The sequence below is a fragment of the Gossypium hirsutum genome, chromosome D13, assembly GCF_007990345.1.
Source record: "Gossypium hirsutum isolate 1008001.06 chromosome D13, Gossypium_hirsutum_v2.1, whole genome shotgun sequence".
Taxonomy (NCBI): Eukaryota; Viridiplantae; Streptophyta; class Magnoliopsida; order Malvales; family Malvaceae; genus Gossypium; species Gossypium hirsutum.
The window spans coordinates 41,865,736-41,892,143 of NC_053449.1; the positions used below are offsets into that span (position 1 = coordinate 41,865,736).

General features: G+C 32.4%; 1 long non-coding RNA gene across 3 annotated transcripts; it reads left to right on the forward strand.

Moving 5' to 3' along the window:
* The first annotated feature begins 7,591 nt into the window (after positions 1-7,591).
* LOC107920636 (uncharacterized) lies at positions 7,592-14,633 on the forward strand. Of its 3 annotated transcripts, none has more exons than XR_001690713.2 (5): positions 7,592-8,403; positions 8,475-8,566; positions 8,771-8,804; positions 9,638-11,004; positions 11,352-11,604. It is a non-coding gene; the product is annotated as an uncharacterized lncRNA (long non-coding RNA). The 3 variants fall into 3 exon arrangements; XR_001690712.2 differs by having other exon boundaries at positions 7,635-8,373; XR_005922684.1 differs by adding an exon at positions 14,270-14,633 and having other exon boundaries at positions 7,642-8,403; positions 9,638-14,196.
* Positions 14,634-26,408: the final 11,775 nt, after the last annotated feature.

Here is a 26,408-nt window from a genome sequence, read left to right on the forward strand (position 1 = left end):
TAATCCATCTCCCGCATGAAGCAATTCTTGGCGAACCCGTTTTCTATCGATGGATGTTCCCATAAAAAGGTGTTAATTTATTTTTAAAATTTTTCTTCATTCACCTATAGTTGTTTTAGTTACAACTTTTGATAATTTGTATATCGTGTTTAGGTTCCTATCCAAATTAAAGTCTTATTGCTGCAACAAGCGTTATCCAGAAGGATCGATTGCTGAAGGCTACTTGGCAGAGGAATGTATGACCTTCTGTTCAAGATATTTAGAAGATGTTGAAACAAGGTTGAACAGACCAAGTAGAAATGCTGGACTCACGGATCATAACTTTGCCGATACTTATCTGTTCCAAAGTTTTGGAGAACCAATCAGCAAAGTTGATATTGCAGAATTAGATGATTTATCGTGGGTACAAGCACATCGATATGTTCTGTTTCACCACGAATCAATGGAACCATTACGGAAGTAAGTTGTAGAAATTTGATAATTATTCATCAATCCAAAATTGTTTATCTTCTAACAAAGTGAACATTTTTTAACATAGTGAGTACAAAAAATATTGAGATCTCGTTCGCGCTCCCGAAGAACACAACATCGAGATATCAATAAGTTGTTCACATAAACTTTTCATGAATGGTTAAGCCAAACGGTATGCAATTGGAGCTTCATTGACAAATACTAATGTTTTCTCATAACATTTTTAATTACTCAGTTTACTTTCCATTCAATAGGTTTGGAGTGGGAAGAACGTCAATGACGAAGTTAAATGGCTTTCCCAAGGTCCAAATCGAGTGGTTAAAAGATATAGTACGATCCTCATCAACGGATTCAGATTTCATACAAAATATCGCGAGAGATTGAAGAGAACACAAAATTGTGGAATAGTTGTTAATTCCTCAATTACAAGTTATGCTAGTGCTAGGGACAATAATCCTGTCGAGGGAAATGTGGAATATTTCAGACTTCTTACTGACATAATTGAGTTAGATTACTACGGCAAATGGAAAGTTGTCTTATTTCAAGGTGATTGGGCTGATGTTAATACTGCTCATAGAATTAAGCATGATCAATTTGGTTTTACAATGTTGAACTTCGCTCGATTGATTCACACAGGACAACAACTGATAGATAAGCCGTATGTATTCTCATCTCAAGTCAAACAAGTTTTTTACTCAAAAGATCCAACCGATGAGGGTTGGTACGATGTACTCCGTAACATCCCTAGAGACTTGTTTGACATGGGCAGTGGAAGTAGAGATAACATCGATGACAGATCAGAAACTTTGTCCTTTCCGGAACAAAACTTAAACGAAAATATCCCTAGTACTAGTTCGCAATTTCAATGGGTTCGCGAGGATACGGATGAAGATATTTATGAATAATGATGTAGTTAGAATATACGATTGTTTAATTATATGTAATATCATAATTTAAATCTTGGTCTTATTATATATTTCAACTATTTTATATGTGCTGTTATTGTTGTAATTAGTTACTAAGTTTTCAATTATTTTATATGTATTGCAGAAAAAATGCCTAGAAGAAAAATGCAAAATGTAAGCATTGTTCAAAATGCTCTAAACTCGACAGAAACAAATAGTGAACAACAGACAGCTATTGGATCTTCGAATGTTTCGATTGCATCTGAGGATCCTACAGAAGTTCAAAGTAATTTTATATTTAATTTACATACGTGTTGACTTCTAATTGATTTATTTTTCAAATCCTTATATTATAATATACCATTTTTCAGCTGAAAATGGTGGAACGCGCAGAGGTCGATGACGTATGCTACTTAGAGATTTGTATGAGTTAGATCCAGTCGAGCATGTAAAAGTATGCAGAAACAGTTTTGGTCAGCCTGTTGGAACAGAAGCTCGACTTTTAGCAGGATACTTGGGCATTTTAGCACGAAATACGAATATGTTGCCTATCAACTACGAGTCATGACATCAAATGCCCGATAGTAACAAAAACCAAGCCCTCAATAATATTAAGGTAACAAAACGTTAATGTCATCTGTAATACATGAGAATTAGTTTCATTTATATTTACTTTCTTAACTTGTGTTTTTTGTAGGCGAGGTTTGCTTTAGAGGTCTCGGATACTTATGTAAAGAAGGCATTGGGAAAAAGATGGAGAGACCATAAAAGTACTTTAAAGAGAGATTATTATAAGACAAAAACAACCCTCGATGAGAAATTGCAAAATGTCCAGCCGGGTATGCTGAGGTACTAATGGGAAGATATGGTTAGATTTTGGCATTCGAAGAAAGGCGAGGTATGACGTACTTATAAACTCATGTAATTATTTTTGTTTATTTTATTTAATATTGACATACTAATAATTTCATAATGTAGGATCGTGAACGAGTTGGAAAAAACAGTAGGCAGAAACAGAAATTCACTCACACAGCCGGGTTGAAAAGTTTTGCTTGTGTAGCTGAGGCGGAGGTATTTTTAATTTTTTAATACTGTCAAATATGTATTACTTTCCATTAAATAATGCCGTAACATCCCTATACTGTAGGAACTGTTGTCCGGTCAAAAAGTTGGACGCCTTCAACTTTTTGAAATTACACATAGGAAGAAAGATGGATCTCTTATGACTCCTGAAGCTGTAGAAATTATGGTATGTTTACTTAATACGATTTTTTAATAGTTTAATTCATTTCCTATAATGCAACTATTGTTATGTTGCATTTGTTTTTTTAATATATATTGCGTTTCTAACTATGTGATTTATTTATTAGGAAAAACTAAAGGATAAAAAGGCGGAGTACGAAGCGATTGCTTCTAGTGATAGTTCTGTTCAACTTGAAGACATTGATAATCGGATTATTATTGAAGTTTTGGGTCCTGAAAGGTATGGTCGGGTTCGATTTCAAGGATATTTTATTAGCCCAACCCAATATTTTGGATCCAACTCACAGCAATACATGGCTTTGGGGAGTCAGACTCAAGCTGAAGTTTAGAGGTTAAAAGACCAGATGGCTCAAATGCAAGCGAACACATTTGAGGTTCAAAGGAAATATGAAGAACTTCAGCTACAACTTAAAGTAAAGGTGGCAGCGAGGGAAGCAAAGGCTGCAGCGAGAAAAGCAGAGGTTCAAAAGAAATATGAAGAACTCCAGCTACAACTTAAAGCAGATGCGGCATCGAGAGAAGCAGACGCTGCAGCGAGGGAAGCAGAGCAGAGCAGAAAGTACGACAAACTCCAACAGCAGCTTCAGAATATGATAAAAATGTTTCAGCAGTCCCAACCTCCGCCGTCATAGTGTATTGTATAAATATTTTTATCATTTTAACTTTTAACATTTTTGTGAAAATAATATGAATTATATTTCATTTATTGATATTAATATTACATTATTCGTTTAATTTAAAATATTATATAAATTTATTGCTTTTGGCTGGTTTAGATTTGGTTGCTTTTGATTTGTTTCTATAGGAGGGCAGAAAAAATTTAAAATTTTATTTTACAAAATTCCCAAAATTAGTGGCGTTTTTAAAAAAAACGCCGCTAAAAGCAACTAAACAAATAGCGGCGTTTGTGGAAAAAGCGCTGCTAAAAGAACATGACCTTTAGCAGCGTTTGTGGAAGAAGCGCCGCTAAAGAACATGATCTTTAGCGGCATTTGTGGAAAAATCACCACTAAGGAGCATGATCTTTAGCGGCGTTTGTGGAACAAGCGCCGCTAAAGAACATGATCTTCAACGGCGTTTGTTGAAAAAGCGGCTCTAAAGAACATGACCTTTAACGGCGTTTGTAGGAAAAGCGCTGCTAAAGACCCTGACTTTTAGCGGTGTTTTTTCTGTAGCGTCGCTAAAGAACATGACCTTTAGCGGCGTTTATAAAAATAAACGCCGCAAATGTTACCGGCATTGTCAATAGCGACATTTTTTGCGGCGCTTGTGAAAGCACCGCAAATACTTTTAGTGGCGCTAAAAAGCGCCGCTAAAGGCCTGAAAAAACGCCGCTAAAAACCTGTTTTGGTGTAGTGTTATTATTATCATTACTTCACTTTTTTATTTTAGCTTCAAATTCTTACTCTACTCATGTGAAAACCCCAATGCTTAGAGATGAAAAAATGATAATAAAAAAAAAGAATATTGGAAGTAAGTTATTGATTCCACAAGAATCGTTAGTAGTTTGCAATGTTATTGATTTATTTAAATATTACATTTCTTACAAAAGTTCAAAATAAATAATATAAAATAAGGTAAACTGCAAAAATAGTCACTTTGTTTGCCTCAGATTACATTTTAGCCACTTATGTTTGAAATGTTACACTTAAGTCATTTATGTTATTGTTTTGTTACGAAGTGGTCACTTTGTCGTTAAACTTTGTTACCTACCTAATGGCAATGCTACATGGCAGTTCAAATGGGTTTCAAATGACACCTTGGATGTCCAGCTTGGATGAGAATAAATTTTTAATTAAATAAATTTAATTAAATCAAAAATTTTAAATTTATTTTACTTTTTGAATTGGAAAAGAAAAACCCTTCATCACCTTTTTCTTTTAATTTTCTTTACCATTTGATTGAAAAAAACTATTGTCACCTTTGTTAAATCAAAATAGGAGAAATCCAATTGAGTGTTTCATTAATTGATTTGATTTTTTATTCAACATGGAAAAACAAATGATGGATTCAATGACCATGTATATCTTCTTTGCACCCTTCTGTCTCTTTTACTAAATAAGTAATTTGACTTTTAAACAACATATTGTTTAATGACAACCCTAAATTAAAAACCTTCATATTTTCTTCCTTTGCATCCATATGTCCTTTCTTTTTGATATTTTCTAAACAAAAGAAGAAACCCTTAAAAAGAACCCTAAAAGATCCATTCTTTAGTAAGTATCCATGTGATCTGAATACTGCAAAGTTTAGAAGGATGTGTAGTCATGTCTTAATTGACTTTGTTTCATATCAAACTGATTCCAAAAGGAAAGAAAAAGCTTTTTTATATTTATTTTTTATTTTTGAGTTTTTCAACTTTTCAGCTTTTTAACTTTTTATACAATCTCATCATTTGAGTTCCCTTTTCCTTCTCATTTGTTTTCAACTTTGTAGGTTCTTTTGTTGGAAAATATGTGATGATTAGAGTGTGATTTTAAAAATATTTCTTTCCCTTTAATGGTGTAAATAAGATTAAAAAACACAGGATTCTTCAAACGCGTAGAGGTCAAAGTTGGACAAGATCAAAGGATCATATAGTTTGGTCTAGTCATTGACGTGGGAAGCAGATTTATGTGGGTTAGTTTGGTCTTTAAAATTGGTAGGTTTTATCTAGCTTTGACAAAGACCAATTCACCATTTTTTTGGGGTTAAATTTTCCTTATTTGGCTCAAAGCTGATGGTTTGATTTGTTTAAAAATGTGATAAATTTATTCTTTTATGGATTTAATTTAGGTGATATCAAACTTACACTACACCAAAACAGGCTTTTAGCGGCGTTTGGATAAAAAACATCGCTAGAGATGAGCATTAGCGCCGCTTTTTGGAAAACGCCGCTAAAGGTCAAGCATTAGCGGCGCTTTCCAGAAAGCGCCGCAAAAAACTTAAGCCCAACGACGCCGTTTTCTGAGTTTTCGGGGGCTTTACCGGTGTTTTTGAGGAAGCCCAGCTAATGCTCAGGCTTTTAGCGGCATTTTTGAAAAAGCGCCGCTAATGCTCAGGCCTTTAGCGGTGTTTTTGACAAAGCGCCGCTAATGCTCAGGGCTTTAGCGGCGTTTTTGAGGAAGTGCCACTAATGGTCAGAGCTTTAGCAGCATTTTTGAGGAAGCGCCGCTAATGCTCAGGGCTTTAGCGGTATTTTTGATAAAGTGCCGCTAATGCTCAGGGCTTTAGCGGCGTTTTTGATAAAGCGCCGCTGATGCTCAGGGCTTTAGCAGCGTTTTTGGGAAAGTGCCGCTAATGCTTAGGGTTTTAGCGGTGTTTTTAAGAAAGCGCCGCTAATGCTCAGAAGCGCCGCTAATGCTCAGGGCTTTAACGGCGTTTTTGATTAAGCGCCGCTAATTCTCTATTTTTAGAGGCGTTTTCTGAAAAGCGCCGCTAATGCTCAGGGATTTAAAATAAATTAATATATTTGTGAAAAATAGAAAAATTAAAATACTATTATTTAAAATAATTTTAAAGTTTTTTGGATACATTACTGATTTTTTTAATTTATATATTAAATAATTTCTTATATAATCGTAAAAGAGATTGTATTAATTTTAAAATATTGAATTAATTATCACTATAGTTTAAGGTTTTTGGTTTAGAGTATATGGTTTAGAGTTTAAGACTTAATTGTTACCATTTTAAGGTTTATGAATTATGGGTTTAGGGGTTATGGTTACAGTTTAAAGGCTTGGGTTTAAGGTTTAGAGGTTATGTGTTAAGGGTTTATGGTTTAGGGTTTAGATTAACTAGTATTTTCTAATTTATATATTAATTATTTTCTTATATAATTGTAAAAGAGATAATATTAATTTGGTTCTTCAAAATTGTGTGAAGATTTGGTTCTTCAAAATCGATATAAGCTATATCCAAGGATATCCCCGTCTTATCCCATCTCGATTTAGTATTTTTAGTGCTCGGTTCAGTTTTTTTTATCTAGTTCAGTTTTTTGCGTGTTTTGCCTTGCCCCCGCCGTGATCAAATAATTACATATGGATTTAGGGATTATGATTTAAGGGTTGGGATTTAAGGTTTAGGGGTTAGGAGTTAGGGGTTAATAGTTAGGGATTTAGGGTTTAGGATTTAAGGATTCAAGGGTCGAGTTAGGGTTTAGATTAATTAGTTTTTTTAATTTATATATATTAAATATGTTCGTATATAATTGTAAAAGAGATAATAATAAATTTAATATATTAAAATTTTGAGTATAGTTTATATTATTTAATAGATATATAATAGATACACTTTATGTATATTGAATGGCTAATTTAGGGTTTAAGGTTTATTTGAGATTTGTTAAATGATACAATTTTATACAATTAATTAATGCTTTTATATTTAAAAATATTTAATCTAAACCATTTGATATATTTGATATGGATATTTAGGTAATTATTTTTTAAAAGATTTATATAATTGATATGGATATATTTTGATATGGATATTTGATATATTATATCATTGTAAAAGATTTATAAAAGTTATAAAATTTAAAAAATTAAAAGTAATGTCTTAAATCTTATCAAAATTTTAAATAATATTATTTAAATAATATTAATAATGATATATCAATTAAAAATAATGTCTACAAGAATGTATGAAATTCATAAATCTATTAAAAAATTGAAAATTTATAAATATATAATATTATTTCAGAGACATATATATTTAAAAGTGAAATCATTAGCGGCGTTTGGTCAAAAATGCCGCAAAAAATATATTTAAAATTTAACCAAACGGCGCCGTTTCATTGACGAATTAAATATTAATGGTGTTTTGTATACAAACGCCACAAAAAATATATTAAGAATTTAACAAAACAGCACCGTTTTATTGATGAATTATATATTAGTGGCGTTTTTTATAAAAATGCCGAAAAAATACATTAAAAATTTAAAAAAATGGCGCTGTTGCATTGACTGTTTAAAGGAAAAGTTGTAAAATTAGTGGTGTTTTTCTATAAACGCCGCAAATGTTGAAATAGAAACTGGCCTCGTTTTAAACATAAATTGGTTTTTTTCTCCTGATTCCCGCTCCCAGCCCCAAATGCCCTATCTATCGAAATCCCTAATTATCAGTCAAAGCCAGAGAGATCACTGCTTTGTCGATTTCTTACCCCCGATTCCTTGGTTGCTTTTTTTACTTACAAGGAAAAGGTTCAGTGTTTGGGTTTCTTGCAAACTTACGTAACCCATATAGAGAAGACGAAGAAGGTGGCATTCGATTCTTGTTTTTGGTGAATTCGACTTTTAAGGTTCGATTTCTTTATTTTTCGTATAAAAAGTTTGGGTTTCACATAACCCACACAGAGAAGACGAAGAAGGTGGCATTTGGTTTCTGTTTTTATTACAATCGATATTCAAGGTTTGATTTCTTTATTTTGTGTATTTAATCTTTGGGTTTTCTTGTTCTTGGTCTTGGTCTTGCACCAAATGCACTTTCCTCAACTCTCCATCCCAAACCGCCGCTTGCAAAGTCTGTCTCTCACCTCCGTCACCGTCACCGTCTTCGCCATCTAAATAGGCTTGTAAAGCTTGCACTTTTTTGAACCTTTACAACAAATCCAACTGTGAAATATGTATTCAACTTCATTCCCCTTCATTCCCCTGATATCATTTGTTTTCAAGAGGTTACTCTGATGCTTTATGACCTTTTTCGTGGGTCTAACTGGTGGAAAGGGTACCGGTGCTCTATCTCGGACAACACGGTGAGTTTGAGAGCTTACTTTTGTATGCAGGTATGTTTTGATTGCCATAATTTTATGAAGCTTTTTATGCAAATGTGTATACTTACTATATTGTTTTGCAGTTAAGCAAATTGCCTGTGAAATCCTTAACAGTCTGAAACATATTGTATTGATGGAGGCCAAGATGAAAGAACTCTCTGATTTACTGAGTAAGGTTAGTTGGTTGCTTATATTGTGATGGTATGATTATAGTTCACTAACCCTGGTCCTAAGCACCTTGTATGGATGGCTATAGGTATCATTAGCTTCTCTATTGACGGGTCCTTCTCATTTCTATCTTCTTTCAATTATTTCTTTAAAAACAATATTTCTAAACTTTTTTTTGTCTACAATTCATTTATTGTTCAAAATTTTGAAGGGTTTGAGGAAGCAGCAAGCAATGGCCCCAAAAGGTATTTGGATTTGGATTTTAGCTTTTACTGATTTTGAATCACTTTCGCTCTCACTAAATATGAGTTAAGTTAACTTTAGTTTCATGGACGCAATTATGAACTTGATGATGTTTCTCATTTCCAATTCTTAATTTATAATTAATCATTTTCGAAGATTTCATTTGACATACTTTCTATATATAATTAACTGCAGTGACATAAGAAACTTTGAATAGCATATTTGATGTCTGGGGGTAGGATTAGGTGGTGATAATATTTTGCTCTCTTTTAAATATGGACAATATATGAAGGATGAGAAGAAAAGAAACCTAACCCAGATTGTGATTTTATCCTCCTCCTTTATCTGTATTGACTTTCACAAGTAGTAAACCTAGATTGTGTTTTTCTTTTCCGATGAAGATAAATATTCTGAGAATTTTCCTATTTGTTTCCGACGAGGAGGGCTTTAAATTTTTTTTTTTCAATATTGTAGAAGAGAGAAAAATTGAAAATATAGTGATAAAATAGTAGTAAAGGAAATGGGAAAAGGGAAAGGGGGAAGTAGTAATAATACTCTGTTACTTGTTTACTTCTCTTTCAATATATTCCTTATCTTTGCCTTTACTTTTTGCACTGTCTGCTTTTCTATTCGGTCATCGGCTTTTCTTCTTGTTGTGCATGCTAGCCTTTGTTTTCTTTTAGTTTTGGCTTGGTAGGGTTTCTTTTACTCTGACTTCATTCTAGTTCAACAGTGTTGTTTGTCTTTGGATATTTTTTTTCTTCGCAGGCATTTAAGTCTATAAAGCAGTAATAAAATGACGGCTAATGGTTGATATTGTTGGTGGTTTGAACAGTGAAGGGTTTGTCAAGGGTGGAATACTGAAAAACAAAAGGAATATAGTCAATGGCGTCAACTTCATTCGCCAAGCAGACTTTTGTGCCTATGAAGGAAGCAGTGTCTAGCTATACTCCATATCCACCTCCTCTTGCAAGATATGAAGATGTTGTAGCTAGTCCAAAGCTTTTAATAAGCTTAGACTAAAACCATATAGCGAGTGTCTAGCTATATCTAACTTAATGTGTTATCGAATTTGCATAAGTTTTAGTCTAAGGCTTTTACCATAAGTTTAGAGCCAGTGTCTAGCTAATTTTATCTAATTAACAGCCATATAGCGAGTAGTTGGAGTTTCTAGTTTTATAGTTTCTAATTCTAGTTTTATAGTTTCTAATTTTACCCGTCCCTTTAGCTCTGTCCCTGGTTGATTCCTATATTTTTGTCATCCAAATTATATTTTAAAGTATGGATCAGGATAAAAAAATTAACAATTAAAAGTGGAAAACAGTAGAAACTAAAATAATACATTAGAAATTATTAAATTATATTTGTTTACCCATTTTTGAAATTCTAATTTTTTTTTCAAATATTGAAAATTTTAATTTCAAAACATCAAAATCAATTAAATAGATTATTATTAATGATTTGCTTTCTTTGATCTCAGTTGGCACATGATAGAATCAGTTTGATTTTATGAATAAATAGGTAGCATATCTAATCTTATAGCATAAATTAATTTATTTATGTTCATCATAGTCCAAACAGAAATCAGCTTCACTTTCCGATTTTGATATAATCAGCTTTCACTTTCCGATGAAGATTATATTTTGATGATTAAAGAAATTGCTTGAGTTGTGCTGCTGCCCTTACTGGTAGTGATTTATTTTGCAGGTAATTTAGGGTGGCAGTACATGGTCAGTACAGTTTGACTGATATATATATATAAGAAAATTGTAGACATATATGGCGTTTTAGAACAGTAGAGATTTGCATTTTGTTTGAGTTTGGATTGTGAAGTAGAGATGATTGAGTGAGCTCATAATAATCCAAATTCCACATGCTCTTCGCTTTGCTTTGTTCGGCCTTTTATTATTTGATCCCTTATGAGGCCACTTTTTCGTATCCATGAAAGCTAAGTTCTCTCTTTCAATGTAACTAAAGTCTTCTTTGCTTTTTCTTATTTGTTCTTTTTTAATTTTATTTTTTTCACAGTTTTTTTTCTTGCTCTGCCTGTATTTATTTGCAACAAGAAAAGAGCGAAGAGGAAAAAAGAAATATTGGAAAAAAAAGTTGACAATCAAAGTTCAAAGATTTATAACAATAAAAATCCATTTTTCCAAGTTGGTTTTGGCACGTGGGTTTTAACGTTCGAGTTCTTCTATGAAGGTTAGACATGTGTTTTTCTTTTTCTTTTTTAAAATCTATTCTTTTGCATGTTTATATACGTTTCTTATCAACAGTTTATTAGTTAATGTAGTTTTTTCTCACTATTTTCTAGCTAATTTTTTTTTATTTGTAATAACTTTAATGAAATGGAGTGACATGTTTTCTTGATTGATTTCATTCAAATGTTGGCATCCACATGATTACTAGAAAATATAAATGTCAGTATTGACTTGAGCTTCATACTTAAGGGCTCTCGTTTCTTTTTTCTACTTGGAGATGTTAGTAAATCCTTTTGTTTTCACATGTTGGCATGCTAAACTAGTAGCACTATTATCTTAATTTTGCAGTCACTACTCAGAGGTAGGTTCTTGCATGAAAGACCTGTTGAAGAGGAGAGACCACCTTCAATGGCACTGAGTGAATTAAATCAATTAAGTCACTACTCAGAAGTAAAATATCCATTAGCCTGTTACTTTATCAGAATGTGTTATATTTCCTCAACAATGTCTAATTTGAGTTTATAGAAGCAGTAAACTCATGTAGTAAACAGTGGATGTAGTAAACCCATTTCAGTCTAATTGCAAAGGGTTTTTGAATTTACATTTTAGTCTATAAATTTTCAAGTTTATTACTATACATTTTGAACTTGTGCAATTTTTTTTTGCAATCAATTAGATGCACTATTTGAACTTGTAATTTTGCTATTCAAATATTAATATGATTTTTCAATATTTTGACAAAAAATTTAATTTATTATATGATTAAATACTATCTTTTTGACTAAAAGTATATATTTAATACTAATTAATTTTTGATATTAATAAGGTTTGATTTTAATATTTAATATTTTTAAATGGTTTTTAAAAGTTAGTGGCGTTTTTCTATAAAGACCGCCAAAGAACGGTATTTTTAGCGGCATTTGTAACCAAAGTGTCGCTAAAGGTCTTGAGCTATAGCGGTGTTTGTAGGAAAACTGCCGCTAAAGGTCTTGATCTATCGCGGCGTTTGTGGTAAAAGCGCCGCTAAAGGTCTTGAGCTATAGCAGCGTTTGTGTAAAAGCGCCCCTAAAGGTCCTGATCTATAGCGGCGTTTGTGGGAAAAGCGCCGCTAAAGATCATATCTATAGCGGCGTTGACAACAGCGGCGTTTTTTGTAGCGCTTTCAAAAACGCCGCAAACACTTTTAGCGATGTTAAAAAGCACCGCTAAAGGCATAAAAAAACGCCGCTAAAAACTTGTTTTGGTGTAGTGTTAGGACCTTTAATTGTTTAATTATTTACGAATGATTTTAAAAAGTTGTCTTCTAATATTATTCGATCAAATTTGGGTGTGCACAGAAAGTAAATTTCACCTTCTTTTTGTTGATCACTATGACAAAATTTTGTGTTCATAACTTTTATATTGAAGTAATCCATGTGTTTTTCCTACTGCATAAGTTATGTTTAATTATAGATAACTTGAAGAACATCGCATAAGACTTTTCCTTACTAATGTGCTATCCCTATTATTGTAAGGCAAGGTTCAAATAAACCTGGTAAGCATCGGTTGTTCTTGGAGGAAATAAATAGTGAAAATTTTGGTTAAATGTCTTAAGTTGTATCATTTTATATGTTGCTCGTATATCCCTTATACTTGAAATTTTCCAGCTTGATTGTATGTAATTGTGTTAACATTACTGACCATGGAGCTACTACCAATGTTGTTTGCTGCATTATTTCTACATTTATGTTGTCTTAATGTAATTTATAGATGTTGTCAAAATGTCTCTTAATGTGCATATTTATGTAGTCCAAATGGAATTTATAGATGTTGCCATAATGTCTCTTAATGCACATATTTTTGTTGTCAAAATGTGAATAATAGTTGTTGTTTCGATGTCCTAGATTGTGTATTTTAATGTTATCCAAACGTGAATACCAATTGTTGCCCTAGTGTATTAAAATGTTAATGAATTTGCCAGTGGTGTTGTTTAAATTTGAATTGGAGTTGATATAATGTTGCTTTTAGGTTTGAATTGTTGTGGAACCTTTTGGTACTAATATATTGTTTTATTCTCTTTTTCTGGTTTAGGGTTTGATGTTGAACAAAATACTTTAGGGGGAGATTTTGAAGGGGAAGCATCTAACTTAGATGATAGTTCATATAAAGCATATGAGTCATATGTTTCTTATTTTGATTCTTTTGAGTCTGATGGTGATAGGGTAGATGAACCAGAGGTTGAACTAGTAGGTGAAATGATACAGAAAGAGTTAGGCCACTTACTTGCTCAGATTTTTGGGGTTTAGGAGATGATTTTGATAGTAATAGTGATGAGGATTTGAATAATGACTAGAATTTTGATGAAGATGGGAATGAAAAGTACCCTCTATTAAATCCTCAAATTGATATGAGGAACCCTATATAGATAAAGGGTTTGGTTTTCCCTAGTAGAGACATTTGAAAAGATGCAATCAAATACTATAAGAGGATAAATAGCGTGGTAACCAAACTAACTAGGAATAACAAGCTGAGGGTGAAAGTAGTTTGTGTATCTGGTTGTCTATGGACATTGTGGGCATCCAAATTAAGTCCCAAGGATCCAATGGATGGCAGCTGGTAGATTAAGACCTTAGTCAACCACCATAATTGTGGCAAGGTAATGAAAGATAGGAATATTACTTCAAAGTTGATGGCTACACACTATTTACACAAATTTCAATTTGATCTCAATTATTCCTTAACATCTTTACAGAATGATATTAGGGTGGATTTTGGAACAATAGTGTCTTGGACTAAATGTATGAATGCTAATATTAGGGCCTTAGAACTAGTTCAAGGGAATCACAAATCCCAATATGCTAATATATATGATTTTTTACCTAAGTTAAGGGGAAGCAACCTTGGTACAACCATTTGTAAATTAGAATACAGGCTATTTCAGAGGCTTTATATATGCCTTGAAGCATGAAAATTAAGTTGCTTAATTGGTTGTAGGAGAATTATAGGGTTATATGGGTTTTAGCTAAAGGGATATTATGGTGGAGATTTTCTTTCTGCTGTTAGGGTTGATGTCAATGATTGTGTATATCCAGTGGCCTTTGCTGCTGTTAAGAGTGAAAACAAACAATTACGGTTTTGGTTCCTTGAGCTATTATAGATGGACTTGGAGATCAACAACTCCTACAATATATGCTTCATGTTCGACAAAAAAAAGGTACCTCAATCTATACCGTTCCTTGAACTGTTTATATAAAAATTGTTGTTTATCGTTTTTAACTGTTTTACAGGGTCTAATAGAAGCGATTTATGTGTTTTCCCTAATGCTAAAGTAAGAAATTGTGTCAAACATCTTTACAACAATTTCAAGAACATGGAAGGATTTAGAAACCAAGTTATGCGTCTTATTTACAAGAAAGTTGCTAAAGCATCTTTTCCAAGAGATTTTGAAGAAGCAATGTATGAAATGAGCTCACCATCAGAATCTGATGAGGCTTGGTTGCGTAATAAGGATCCAAGGTCTTGGTGTAATATCTCGATTTCGAGCCTAGTTAGAACAGTGGTTTCGGGACCACAAATTCGATGAGGAAAAAAATTGTAAAAAATTTATTTTATTATATTTTTATGGTCTAGAATTTCACAGAATGAATTTTTGAAAATTTCGTTCAAAAATTTTGACGTTTGGGCACTAAATTTAGTCAAAAGGACTAAATAGTAAAAAGTGAAAAAGTTTAGTTTTACATGTTAGATGTGTCCAATTGTTATGAAGTTTTAAATTGAAGGTCCTTAAATGGAAATTAGACCATTGGTTAAATTGTGGACAAAAATGTGTATGAGATAAGTGAAATAGGATATTTTTAAGTGAAGGGTATTTTAGTCATTTAGTAATAAAAAGAATTAAAAAGGGGAAAAGATGGAAAAATATGCTCATCTTCTTCATTTGGCCGAATTTAGCAAGGGGAAAGCTATAGTTAGGGTTTTCAAGCTTCCTAACTCCATAATAAAGAAGAATGAAATTCAGAGTTTAGACAAGGGAAAGAAAAAGGTTGAGGACTAAAGTGATAGATTTGATCATATTTTGTACTGAGGTAAGTTTATGGTAAATAAATGTGATATTTTGATATTTATTATTAATGCTGTTATTTTTCAGCAATTATGTATTTATTTCATGAAAATATTTAATGTTGACTCAAGTATGAGATGATAGAGAATCAGTGATAAAAGCCCCGTTGAAACATTGGGAATGTAATGGATACAAATGTCATGACATTAAGGGAATGAGGTCCCATGTAAGACCATGTCTGGGACATGGTGTTGGCACCGAGATAAGAGTTCCCATGGAAGACCATGTCTAGGACATGGCATTGGCACCGAGATGAGAGGTCCCCCATAAGACCATGTCTGGGACATGGCATGGGCACTGATATAAGAAACATCCCATGTAAGACCATATCTAGGATATGGCATTGGCAGTACAAGAAACATCTCATGTAAGACTATGTCTGGGACATAGCTTTGGCATCTTATATTCAGACAAGAGACCCAAGTATCCTTAGTATTCCAAGTGGTTTAATGGGCTAGTAAAGAGACGATGTTACATGAAAGTTTAGGTAAAAGCCTAATAGACAAGTTCAGGTGAGTTAATAAGATTAAGAGTATCTCAGTTATCAATTGAGAAAAGAAATTTCAGAAAGGAAGGAGTAAGTTATAATTATGAGTTGTTTAAGCAAGCAAGTAAGTAAGCATGTAAGAGAGTAAGTAAATATCTTAATGCTTAATGAAAATTTATGAATATAATTGTTTATGATAAATGTTGTTATTTATTTATTTGTAAACTTACTAAGCTTTATGCTCACTTTCTTTAATTTACTTCTTTCTTTTATAGTATCGCTAAGTGAGTTAAGGGATCATAAGAAAGTCGGAGTTCGTCTCACACTATCCACGGACATATCAGTATTATGTAATTTCGAAACGTATAAAGTTATGGCATGTATAGGGACTTAGTCATTTTGAGTGTGTTCATATTATATGGCTAATGATTTGCTATTAAAATGGCTAATTAAGAACATGTTTGGTATTATGGATGTTTAAATGTGGGTTAATACAAAGAAATTATAAAAGAGTAAAAATTTGCAATGGTTTAGTTTTCGGACAGCAACAGTGATGTGAATTTGAAAAATCATCAAAATTAGTAGAAATGTAATTAGAGAATGAATAAGATATATAATTAAATCTTATTGAGTCTATTTTCAAATGAAAGAAACAGTGCAGATAAAGGAATTTTATATTATGAGATATTAGAATTTTAGTGAGTCAGGGTTAGAATGGTTTCTGAAGTCCCCTATTTTGACTTTAGAAAATAATTAAAAATTGTATAGAAATAATTAGGAGTTATAATTTATATTTATTAATTCCTTAGTGAGTCTATTTTCAGTAGAAACAAGTGGAAGCACCATATGAAGTCTGTATAATGAGATATTTAATTTTTAGTGATGGGAGGTTAGGACTGTCAAACAGTGAAACAGGTGAGACTTTAACTAATAAACTGTACTAATTGACCAACCCAAAAATTCTGAAAATTTTATGATTAGAAGGTATATGAGTCTATTTTTAGGAAAAATTTACGGATCTAAATTTCAAGTTTTGTAACTTGATTTATAATTAATTTAGTGATTGTTGAACAGGTGGACAGTTTTATTGTGAATAAAGAAATAAATTATTTTGATTTGTTTAAGTAATCGAAAAATTTTTAATATTCCCGGTTTGGACCTGAATCATTTTCATTGCATGTTTTAGGGTCTTGAGCATCCTTTTTAGGGACATATTGAATGAACATGAGAGAATTAATTTTAAAAGCAAATTTTTATGCTCCAAATTAGTAAGTTATGTCAGATAACGCTTCTTACTCGATTCCGGCAACGGTCTCCGGTAAGAGGTGTTAGACTTGGTCAAGAGCCCACTTCTCAACCAGATGCAAGTTTGATTTGCTACTAAAAAACAACAGTGAATGTTTCAACAAGGTTAACATTTGTTTTTTAATCTATCTGTTTATCACTTCATGTTGTGTAACTGTTGGTGGAGCTATTTAAGGAATTTTTCTCCTTGCAGATCATTTTAGAAACCAGAGATAAATTTATCCTAACGATGTTGAAAATAATTAGAAGGAAAATCATGACTAGGTTGGTTTCCATGAGGGAGGTTTTTGAGAAGTATCCTTGACTTTTATGTCCAAGGATACAAAAGAAGTTGTCTGAAATTGTTATTCAATCCAATAAGTAAGTTTAGCTGACTCTTTTTTACTTAGCTTGAATTATGTTACTTGGATGCAAAAGTTTTAACTTTAAAATGTTACTTTGTTTATAGTGTGTAGCCAGTATATGCTGGAAATGAGAAGTATGAGGTAGACTATGAATTAGGCAACAAGTATGTTGTTGACCTCCCCAACTCCTCCTATTCATGCAGAAAATGGGACTTACCAAGAATCCCATGTAAGCATGTTATTTCTTGTATGCAACTACTTGTTCTGAACCCTAAAACTTATGTCAATATATGCTATACTGTCACCACCTAGTTGAATGTTTACAGTCACTTGATTAACCTTATTAAAGGTAATAGCCCTAAGACCTTAAACCTTTATGACATATTATTTCTATCTACAATGTGTTTGACATCTTTAATTTTTTTTTTGTATAGGTCTTATGTGATGGGAACAAGTGAGGGACATGGAACCCATTCTTCCTCCCATGATAGAAAGGCCCTCAAGAAGACCCAAAAACAAAGGAGAAAGGAAGTTGATGAAGCAAGAAATAGTTGACCAAAACTAAGCAAGACAAGACAACAAGCTAACTGTACCACATGTGGCAAACCAGGCCATAATGCAAGGACTTGCAAAGGGATTGTTACGGGAAACCAAATGGCAAATCAATTGATAACACTTCAATTGATAATACTTCAAGCCAACCACCCTTAACCCAAAAAAGCTCAAATCGTATAGCAAATTTTATGGCCAAATTACCTTTCAAAAGGAAGGATCCACTTGGTCAACGAATAATAGGCAGATGGATGCTAACTCAACAGATCAATGACTCCACTCCGACACAACTATCACAATCTGAAAAATGTCCAAGGATGGATCAAATGGTTTGAATGAATTGGATTTAATTTTGTTGCATAGTTAGGAATATATTTTGTTTGGGGAAATCTGTTTTTTTGAAAAAGACTATATCCTTTTGGAAAGGTTGTTGAACCATCTTAACAATAGTCAAGATGATACATTTTGTCTTAGTTTAGGGTCTACAAGCAATATGTTTTCTTGAAATGTTAAACTATTTAAATGATTATCTAAAATAAACTTCTATAGTCCTAGCTACTTGAGAAATGATTAAAAAATTCTCCATTTAGAGATAAAAACATCTAAAATAAATTGTTGTTTCCAATTCTCTTCACTCCATTTCTCATTTAGAGATAAAAACACTTTCAAGGACTATCAAAGGGCTACTTCATCAAATGGTGATGCTATCAAATGATTGCAGCAAAGGAATCAAATAGTTAAAAAACCAAATAAGCTGGTTTCACTTGGTTACAGGTACAAATTACACAAAACTGCTATAAATGCTATCTAATCAATGCTTTCCAACTTTTAGGGGTATAAAAGTTACAATATCCGACCAATCAATGTAGCTTCAAACATTGTTTTCAGTTCTCAATTCACATAAATTTTAAACGGGGAGTAAAATAGTAAATAGTATAGATAAAAAAATCAACACCCGATGAGATGACAGATACAATTATCAAGCAAAACAAGTTTAACTTAATTTTTTTTTCTTTTTCATCCAAAAGAAATACCAAAGCATAGAAATTTATCCCAATAAAATAACCATCCAAGCATGGAAGCATGGATCATCGTCGAATAGCCTTTCAGCTGCCAAACAATAGTATTTTCTTTGTTCTTTTGCAATAATCATTTTCTGCTCCAAAAATTCTATTCCAGTAAACCTGACAAAATAATAACATGAATTCATAGAAAAATATATAACATGGAAATGAAAAGGAAGCAATCGAACTTACCTGTCTTATCATCAGTTCCATTACTAGAAAGAATAGGTGGCGAAAAAGTTGGAACAAAAATTACATTCTTTTTTTCCAAATGTGAACTTAGATTCTATAATAAAGTAAATCAAAGGTTATTGTTTTTTCTAATTTTACAACCAAAAAGCAAAACAAAACAAAAGTGCAACTTTTAATTAATCAGTAATTAAGACTTGGAATGAGAAAAAGGAGCACCTGACTTGCCGAATGAGTGATGAAATCGATGTTGTAACCATTCTGGTTCAGAAAAAAAGCTACAACAAAGGCCTGGAATCACCAATAAAAAAAGTGAAACATAAAATTGTTTGCTTTACCATGGAAAATGAAACAATTATGAGCGAAAAAAAAATCAAACGAGCTCGAAAAAGTTGCATTTTTCTATTAAATTACAACAGTAAGGTAGACGTCTCCTTCGGTGCCGAAAGCCATGAAAACAATGATTCCTATGATGTATGGACAACAGCAAGAGGCAAGAATTGCCACATAGAAACTCCGGGATAACTGTAACACCCCAGAATTTGGGGTTAGAAGTTTTGTGATTTGTAAATAGGGTCAGTGGTTAGTTTGGGTATTTGAAGTCGTGTCTGTGTTTTAATGGCAGAATGGGTTTTCTAGTTTAGTGTCTTGTTGTGTGTTAGTGTACCTCTGGGTTCTGATTTCGAACTGTCATATGTGTGGTTTGGGGAAATAATTTTAATTTAGTTTTGTTTTAAAGTCCAAAATAACTATTTTAATTTTAATTATTTTTTTGGATAAAGCTTCCCAAAATCACTTTCACATTCCCTTGTTTCTCTCCCCACTCTCTCTTGTCAGTTTTTATTTTTCTTCTCTTCTTTTTATTTTTCTTCGGGTTTTAAAAATTATACATTTCTCTGCCATTAAGTTCTCCTATTTAATTTTCGTTGATGGTTTTTGGGTAGTTCAAGGTTTTGAGTAGAGGTAAGTGTTGTTCTTGGTTTTTGGTTGAGCAATTTTAGGTTTTTTATGTGTTACATTGGTATGGTGATGATATTGGTTTTTGTTTGTGTAATTGAGATTTCAGAATTGTGTTGAGGAGACGTTCCGATCTTCTTTCGTGTTTGGAATCGAGAATTTATGTGTGGGTTCGGTAACTCTTTCTTTTTGTTGTCGAAATTTTGATTTAGTTCAATAAAATTTGATATATTTGGTGTATCACTGAAAAATTACCATTCGAAGTGTCAATTGTAGTGATTTAGCTTGAAATATTATGGGTTTTTGGTGTGTTATTGGATTAACAGTGGTTGGGTAGCGTCTCGAGAGCAAAGTCACGTTCTACAGCTAGTTTTGGTGTGGTTTCTTGACCACATGGGTGGCCACACGGGCATGTGCACCAACATGGATGGTTCATACGGTCGTGTAGATTTGGGAATTAGGGTTTCTGGGCAGGATTAGGTGCCACACGGCCGTGTGGCTAATTTGAGAAAATTAGTCGATTTTCACACGGCCATCTCCCTTGGGTACAAGGGCGTGTGTGTTTGGGAATTTAGGGTTTTTGATGAATTTTGGTGCCACACGGCCTGGCCACACAGGCGTGTGAGATCTCCACACGGTCATGTCTCCTTTGCTCTTAATTTTTAGCACTTTTGGACAGTAAGTTACACGGGCTGCTCACACGGACGTGTTCCCCCTTCATACGGGCGTGTGTGGCCTTCACACGGGCGTGTGTGGCCTTCACACGGGCGTGTGTGGCCTTCACATAGGCGTGTAGACCCTCACACGGCCTGGGCACTTCCACACGGCCGTGTGGCCTTATGTCGCAAATTTGTGTACTGTGTCTATTTTTGACTTATTTGTGATCTTGTGTGTTCTGGCCCTCGGTTAGGTCTTAATAAGGGTTGTTGGGACTCTGTTTGGCTAGGACTTATGAGTTATTTATAATCGTTATATGAGTTATTTATAATCGTTACACTAGGATAATGATTTGTCATTGCGATGTTGCCTAATAATTCTGTATTGTGATACTTGATTTTGAATTTAGAGTGATTTGAATGTGTGCATTTCTGATTCTGTACTCTGTTTCTGTAAGTCTTTCTTCAAAAGGTGTTCATTTTTCCTTTGTATTAATCTTTTTGGGTTGAGTTGCGAAGAGAAGGGAGTCTGATCTGTTTTGGCAGTTTCAACTGTAATACATCTGTATAGCGGTTTACCGCATAGTACGACATATATGTCAGCTCTGCTACATATTAATATTTGAGTGGCTTAGTCCACATACTTGGTGTGTAGGGTTGGATGGGCCTTTCGAGGTCCTATGTGGTGTGCATGGTTGGATGAGCTTAATTAGCTCTTTTTGGGGTGTGATCGGGGGATGGAGAGGTGTTTGGCTAGATGGGTGGGATTACTTTCTGACTTGTTACATACCAATTGAATTTGTTTACATGTTGTTTGTCTGAACGTTGGGGTGCATGTACTATTTGGTATCAACTAAAGTACTTAGGGCCAGTTCTTCATTGCTTAAAAAAAGTACTTCTGACTCCAAAAGCACTTTTGAAAGAAAAGCTTTGAAGAACAAGCTGCTTTTGGCTGAAATTTTTAACCTTTCAGAAGTGCTTTTCAAAAGCACTTCTGAAAAGGAGTTGAAAAGGAAAAGTTAAAAATTTTAGCTTTTTCTCTCCCAAAAGCACTTTTGGTGCTTAATTACTTTTTCACCCCTCCAATAACATGGTATTTTTATTTTTTTTCTTGGTGCTTAATTACAATTGTGTTAAAATCATTAATGAAAAATAAAAAATATTTTTAAAATACTAATTACAAATATTTAATGGTTATATTTAAATGTTGAAATATTAACAACAAGTTATAATAATTTTTTTATATTCTTACTAAAATATAATAATATTAACTAACTTAAATATTATTTAAATGCACATTTGTTACTTGATAATAACATGTCTAAAACGGACATTTTATTTCTCAAAAGCACTTTTTGACAGCAATGCTAAATACTCAAATTTTAAACCAAACTTTTCAAAAGCATTTCTTAAAAGCAGTTTTCAAAATTAATGAAGAACTGGCCCTTAGTCTTGTGTGGGTAAGTACTGTGTGTGATTGGAACTTTGTAAATGCTGCTTGTGAATTTTGTATCCATATTTTGTATTTCTGATCGGTTGTTCGGGTAATGTTTTGAGAGCATTCTAGTTTGTTTCTTCGTCCTTTTGCTTCTTATGTTTAGATTCAAACTCACACTAAGCTCGTGTAGCTCACCCCCTCAGTTTCCCTTGCAGGTACATTTCTAAATTCTGACGTTGGACTTGATATGCGAAGGTCTCAAATAGTCTCGGTTAAAAATAAATTAACGGTTCTTTTTTTCAATTTCCATTTTGTTATACGGTCTTGAACAGTAAGGTTTTATAAAATCTGTGGTACAAGTTCAATTTTTTATTTTTCTCGTAAATCTTACTTTGTTCATAACTTAAACTTATCTATTTTATTTTCTGATTGAGATCCAAAAAATTAAATGTTCTTGGTTCGTAAAGGGATAAATATGTATGTAATTGAATTTGAGATAATTTGTTTGTAAAACTTTCCTACGATCACTTCGGTGATCAATGTAACCTCCAGAATTTGGTTTAACTTCTAGACTGGGTTTTGGGGCGTTACAATAACCAACAAAAGGCACAATTTCCCGGCAACAACTTAGTTTGGGGTAAAAAATGGAGTAAGAATAGCAATAGCTTGATGTATGAATCCTGGATGAAAACCTAATGACTTGCTGCTCAAGATTATCTTTCTCCGTCTTTAGCCTTTGCTTCTCATCACGAAGTTCATTCTTTTCAGCCTACAAATAGAACTTAGCTCATTATATACAAGAAGAAATGGATACTCAAGCCTGATACATGAGAGAGGCAAAGTAAGTGAAAGAAGGATTGAATTCAAGTTGCTCGACTCGAAAAAGAAAGATTTGGATGTGACCTGAAAAGAAAAAACCAAATAAATTTAGAAAATAAAAAAGGAAATAAAAAATAAGAAAAATTCAAAAAAGCAATAAAGGATAAATATTCAAAATAATAACTAAATAGAGAAAAGATATATTAAAGTAAAGTGAAAGATGGTACGATAAACCGATGGATATTATGGATAGAAGGATAAATGTCTAATTAAATCCCAACAAACTCAATTAATGACTCTAATCAACCCTCTAAGAAATAATCCTTGGCAATTGAAGGGTGAAGAATGAATTCTCGCGACTCCTTGAAGACAATCGAGAAGAAAACTACTTCTAAAACACAAGAAATCTTGCATAAAGAAACAAACTCCCAGAGTTGAAACTTTATTAATGAAAACCAAATTTTGTCCACTTAATAAATAATGAAGAGGCCTTTATATAGGCTAGCTAAATAAATCTAAATAAAATCTTAAGTATACTAGAACTCTAATTAACCTAAACAAGAAGTAGTTTTAAACTAAAATTTCATGTTGACATAAAACTCTTAAATAACTTAAAATAATTAATAAAAAAATTAAAATAATAAAATAATAAGAACTGATAAATGAAATATTTGGATAATATATAATAAAAATTAAGCCTAAAAATCGAACTCAATATGATTTAAACTCGAATTAAAAGTCTGAAACTTGTAATTCTCATCATAATCCCGTCTAAAAATTCTATCTGCGCAGTCTTCACTGAAATGGTCATAACTTGAGCTCTTGAACTTAAAATTGAGGGATTCAAAGTACGTTTCAAAGCTAAAAGATAGATCTTCGAATGCCATGAAGACATCTTAACCAAGAAATGCTTGGGTCCCATCCAAAAAGTCGTCTCAAGTTTGAGAATTTCCCAAACTTGAAAATTGGCAGCTTCAATGAATGAAATTTAATAAATTTCATCTCATCCGTCCATATGTCAAAACCAGTTGGAAATTTTAAGCAATATTGATGCATCTAAGAAATAAAACTCAGCTTATTGTATACAAGAAGAAATGGATTACTAAGCAAACCAAGTACGAAACCAAGCAAATTTCAAAAATTGTAAAATATAAAAACTAAAAATAAGCATATTAAACTACATGAACTAAATTCATAGGAACTAACAGTAAAAAAACCCCACATATTTCAACTATCTGATTTTTTTTTAAAATAACACATTTAATATGGGTATACTAAGGTAATCCTCTAAAATATACTGAAATATTTCAAAAATTGAATATGCTCATGTTCCACATGGCTACATCCAACACTTCTCAAATTTGGGTAACATAAATGACTACTATCTGATAGGAAACTAGTAGAAAGTATATCATGATAATGAAATTTATATAAACATAAATGAATCTCAAGCCTTACCATGAAAAAAATATGAATAGAAAAAGAAAGTTCTTTAACTATATTCTTGTCCAGTATAGGTAGGCATCTATCAGAGGTATGTTCAAGCTTTTTCAATCTTTTCCATGGATTTGAAGGACGGGTATGTTAGATATGGATGTCGAAAATATGTACTTTGACAATAACAAAAAATTAGAGCAATCAATAGTCATTGACCAAAAGTAATGGACTTGAAAATTTAGGGTGTTCATCCATAAGAAAATATATAAGACACAAAGAATCCTTTAGAACACAACAAAGGGGATAATTAAACCCAGAAACTGCACAACATTGGAAGATCTTTTGATTAGGCAAAGTCATAACAGAAAAAAACTATTTGTTTAGTTGAACATCAAATGAGTTAAGCGTCTTTGAGATGTTTCTAAATAAATTACATTTAAAAGGTAGTTTTCCACAAACAATGGCAGACAGGTCCATATTCATCATAAGCAACCAAAATTCCTAGTGAATTACCCCAGAGCATCATGCCCTTTTCCATCCATCGAACACCCATATCAGACCAATGAATTGCTTAGCTGTAGAAAACAACAAAATTACATCAGAGTTAGATGACGGTCGATATGTGACAATAGTAAATGAACGGCTTGGAAAGGAAAAGAGATCGTATAATTTGATAAACCAATCCTCTTTGAATTTCCAAACGATTCAGTGAATTCAACACTGCAGAAGCATGAAGAAAGGTTAATGAGCAGGTTTCAAGAACAGTGAGAAATATAACGTAGCCTAACTTGAAGGAGAAACTGGGGGCCTTGGTAGCTTGTCAACCACTTAGGGCATGTTTAGTTTGCTGTAATGGAATAGAGCTGTAATTGAATAGAGTTGTAATGGAATAGAGCTATAATAGAATAGAGCTGTAATAGGTATTCTTGTGTTTGGTTGAATGAAATGATGTTGTAATAGCATAAGGGAAAAAACTAAAATGACTAGAATACCCTTAGCAGAATTTTTTTAGGTAGATAATTATTGTAATTGTTATTAAATTTTAATAAGATTATTAATATAAATAATAAATAATTTAATCATATTTTAACATAATTATTATTAAATATAATTTAATAAAAAATATATAATTTAATAAAATTCTTAATTTAATTATTCTTATATGAATTTACTAAAATCATAATATATAATAATATAAAAATAATATATAATCTACTTTATTATTTTTAAACCGCAATACATATTTAATGTGCTAAAATATCATTAGTGAAATAAATAATTTAATTATTCTACAATAAAAAAATATTAGAAATAAATAACTTGAGAATTATATTTTGCATAAACATAACATTCATATATTAACAAAATGTTACATGATTTCATTAGTTTATAGATAAAATTACAGAATGTATACAAGGTTGCTCTTTCCATGTCATTCTTTTTTCTTAAAACTATAAAGATGTCAATAAAATAGTAACGTTACATTTTAACTCTCATAAAAATATATAATTTATCTTAGTCCCTGAAAAAGTTTCCAGCTTTGCCCTTGAATTGGACCTAAAATTTGAAATCTGATAAGTAGTTGAACTAGTTTCCTCAAAATAAAAATGCAAGGACTGAATTTTAAATTTGTGAATAATGCAGGGACATATGGCATATTTTAACCCGAAGAACAATGGGGGAAAAGGGGAAACAATGAGAACCCATTTTGTAAGTTAACATTAAGGTAACTTTACAGTATACAATGCTGAAATATCACTGTAACTATGGATCAATTATCTCAAAGAGTTGCAACGAGTTCAGCCATAGTTAAACCAGAAAGTCAAAGTGGTTTAGTCTATGCTATTTCACTTTTAACCTAAATATGGTACTAGTGATCCGAGTCTGGAATCAAACGCCCCCGGAAGTGACTTCTTCAGACAAGACCAGCCAGAAACACGAAGTTAGAAGTCCAGAAAAGAACAAAAGATTTATTGCTGGGATTTTAATTTACAACAGAGTTCCACAAGTAGTGGTTTGATCAGTTAATATAATAGACAAAATGCACTAGAGCCTGCA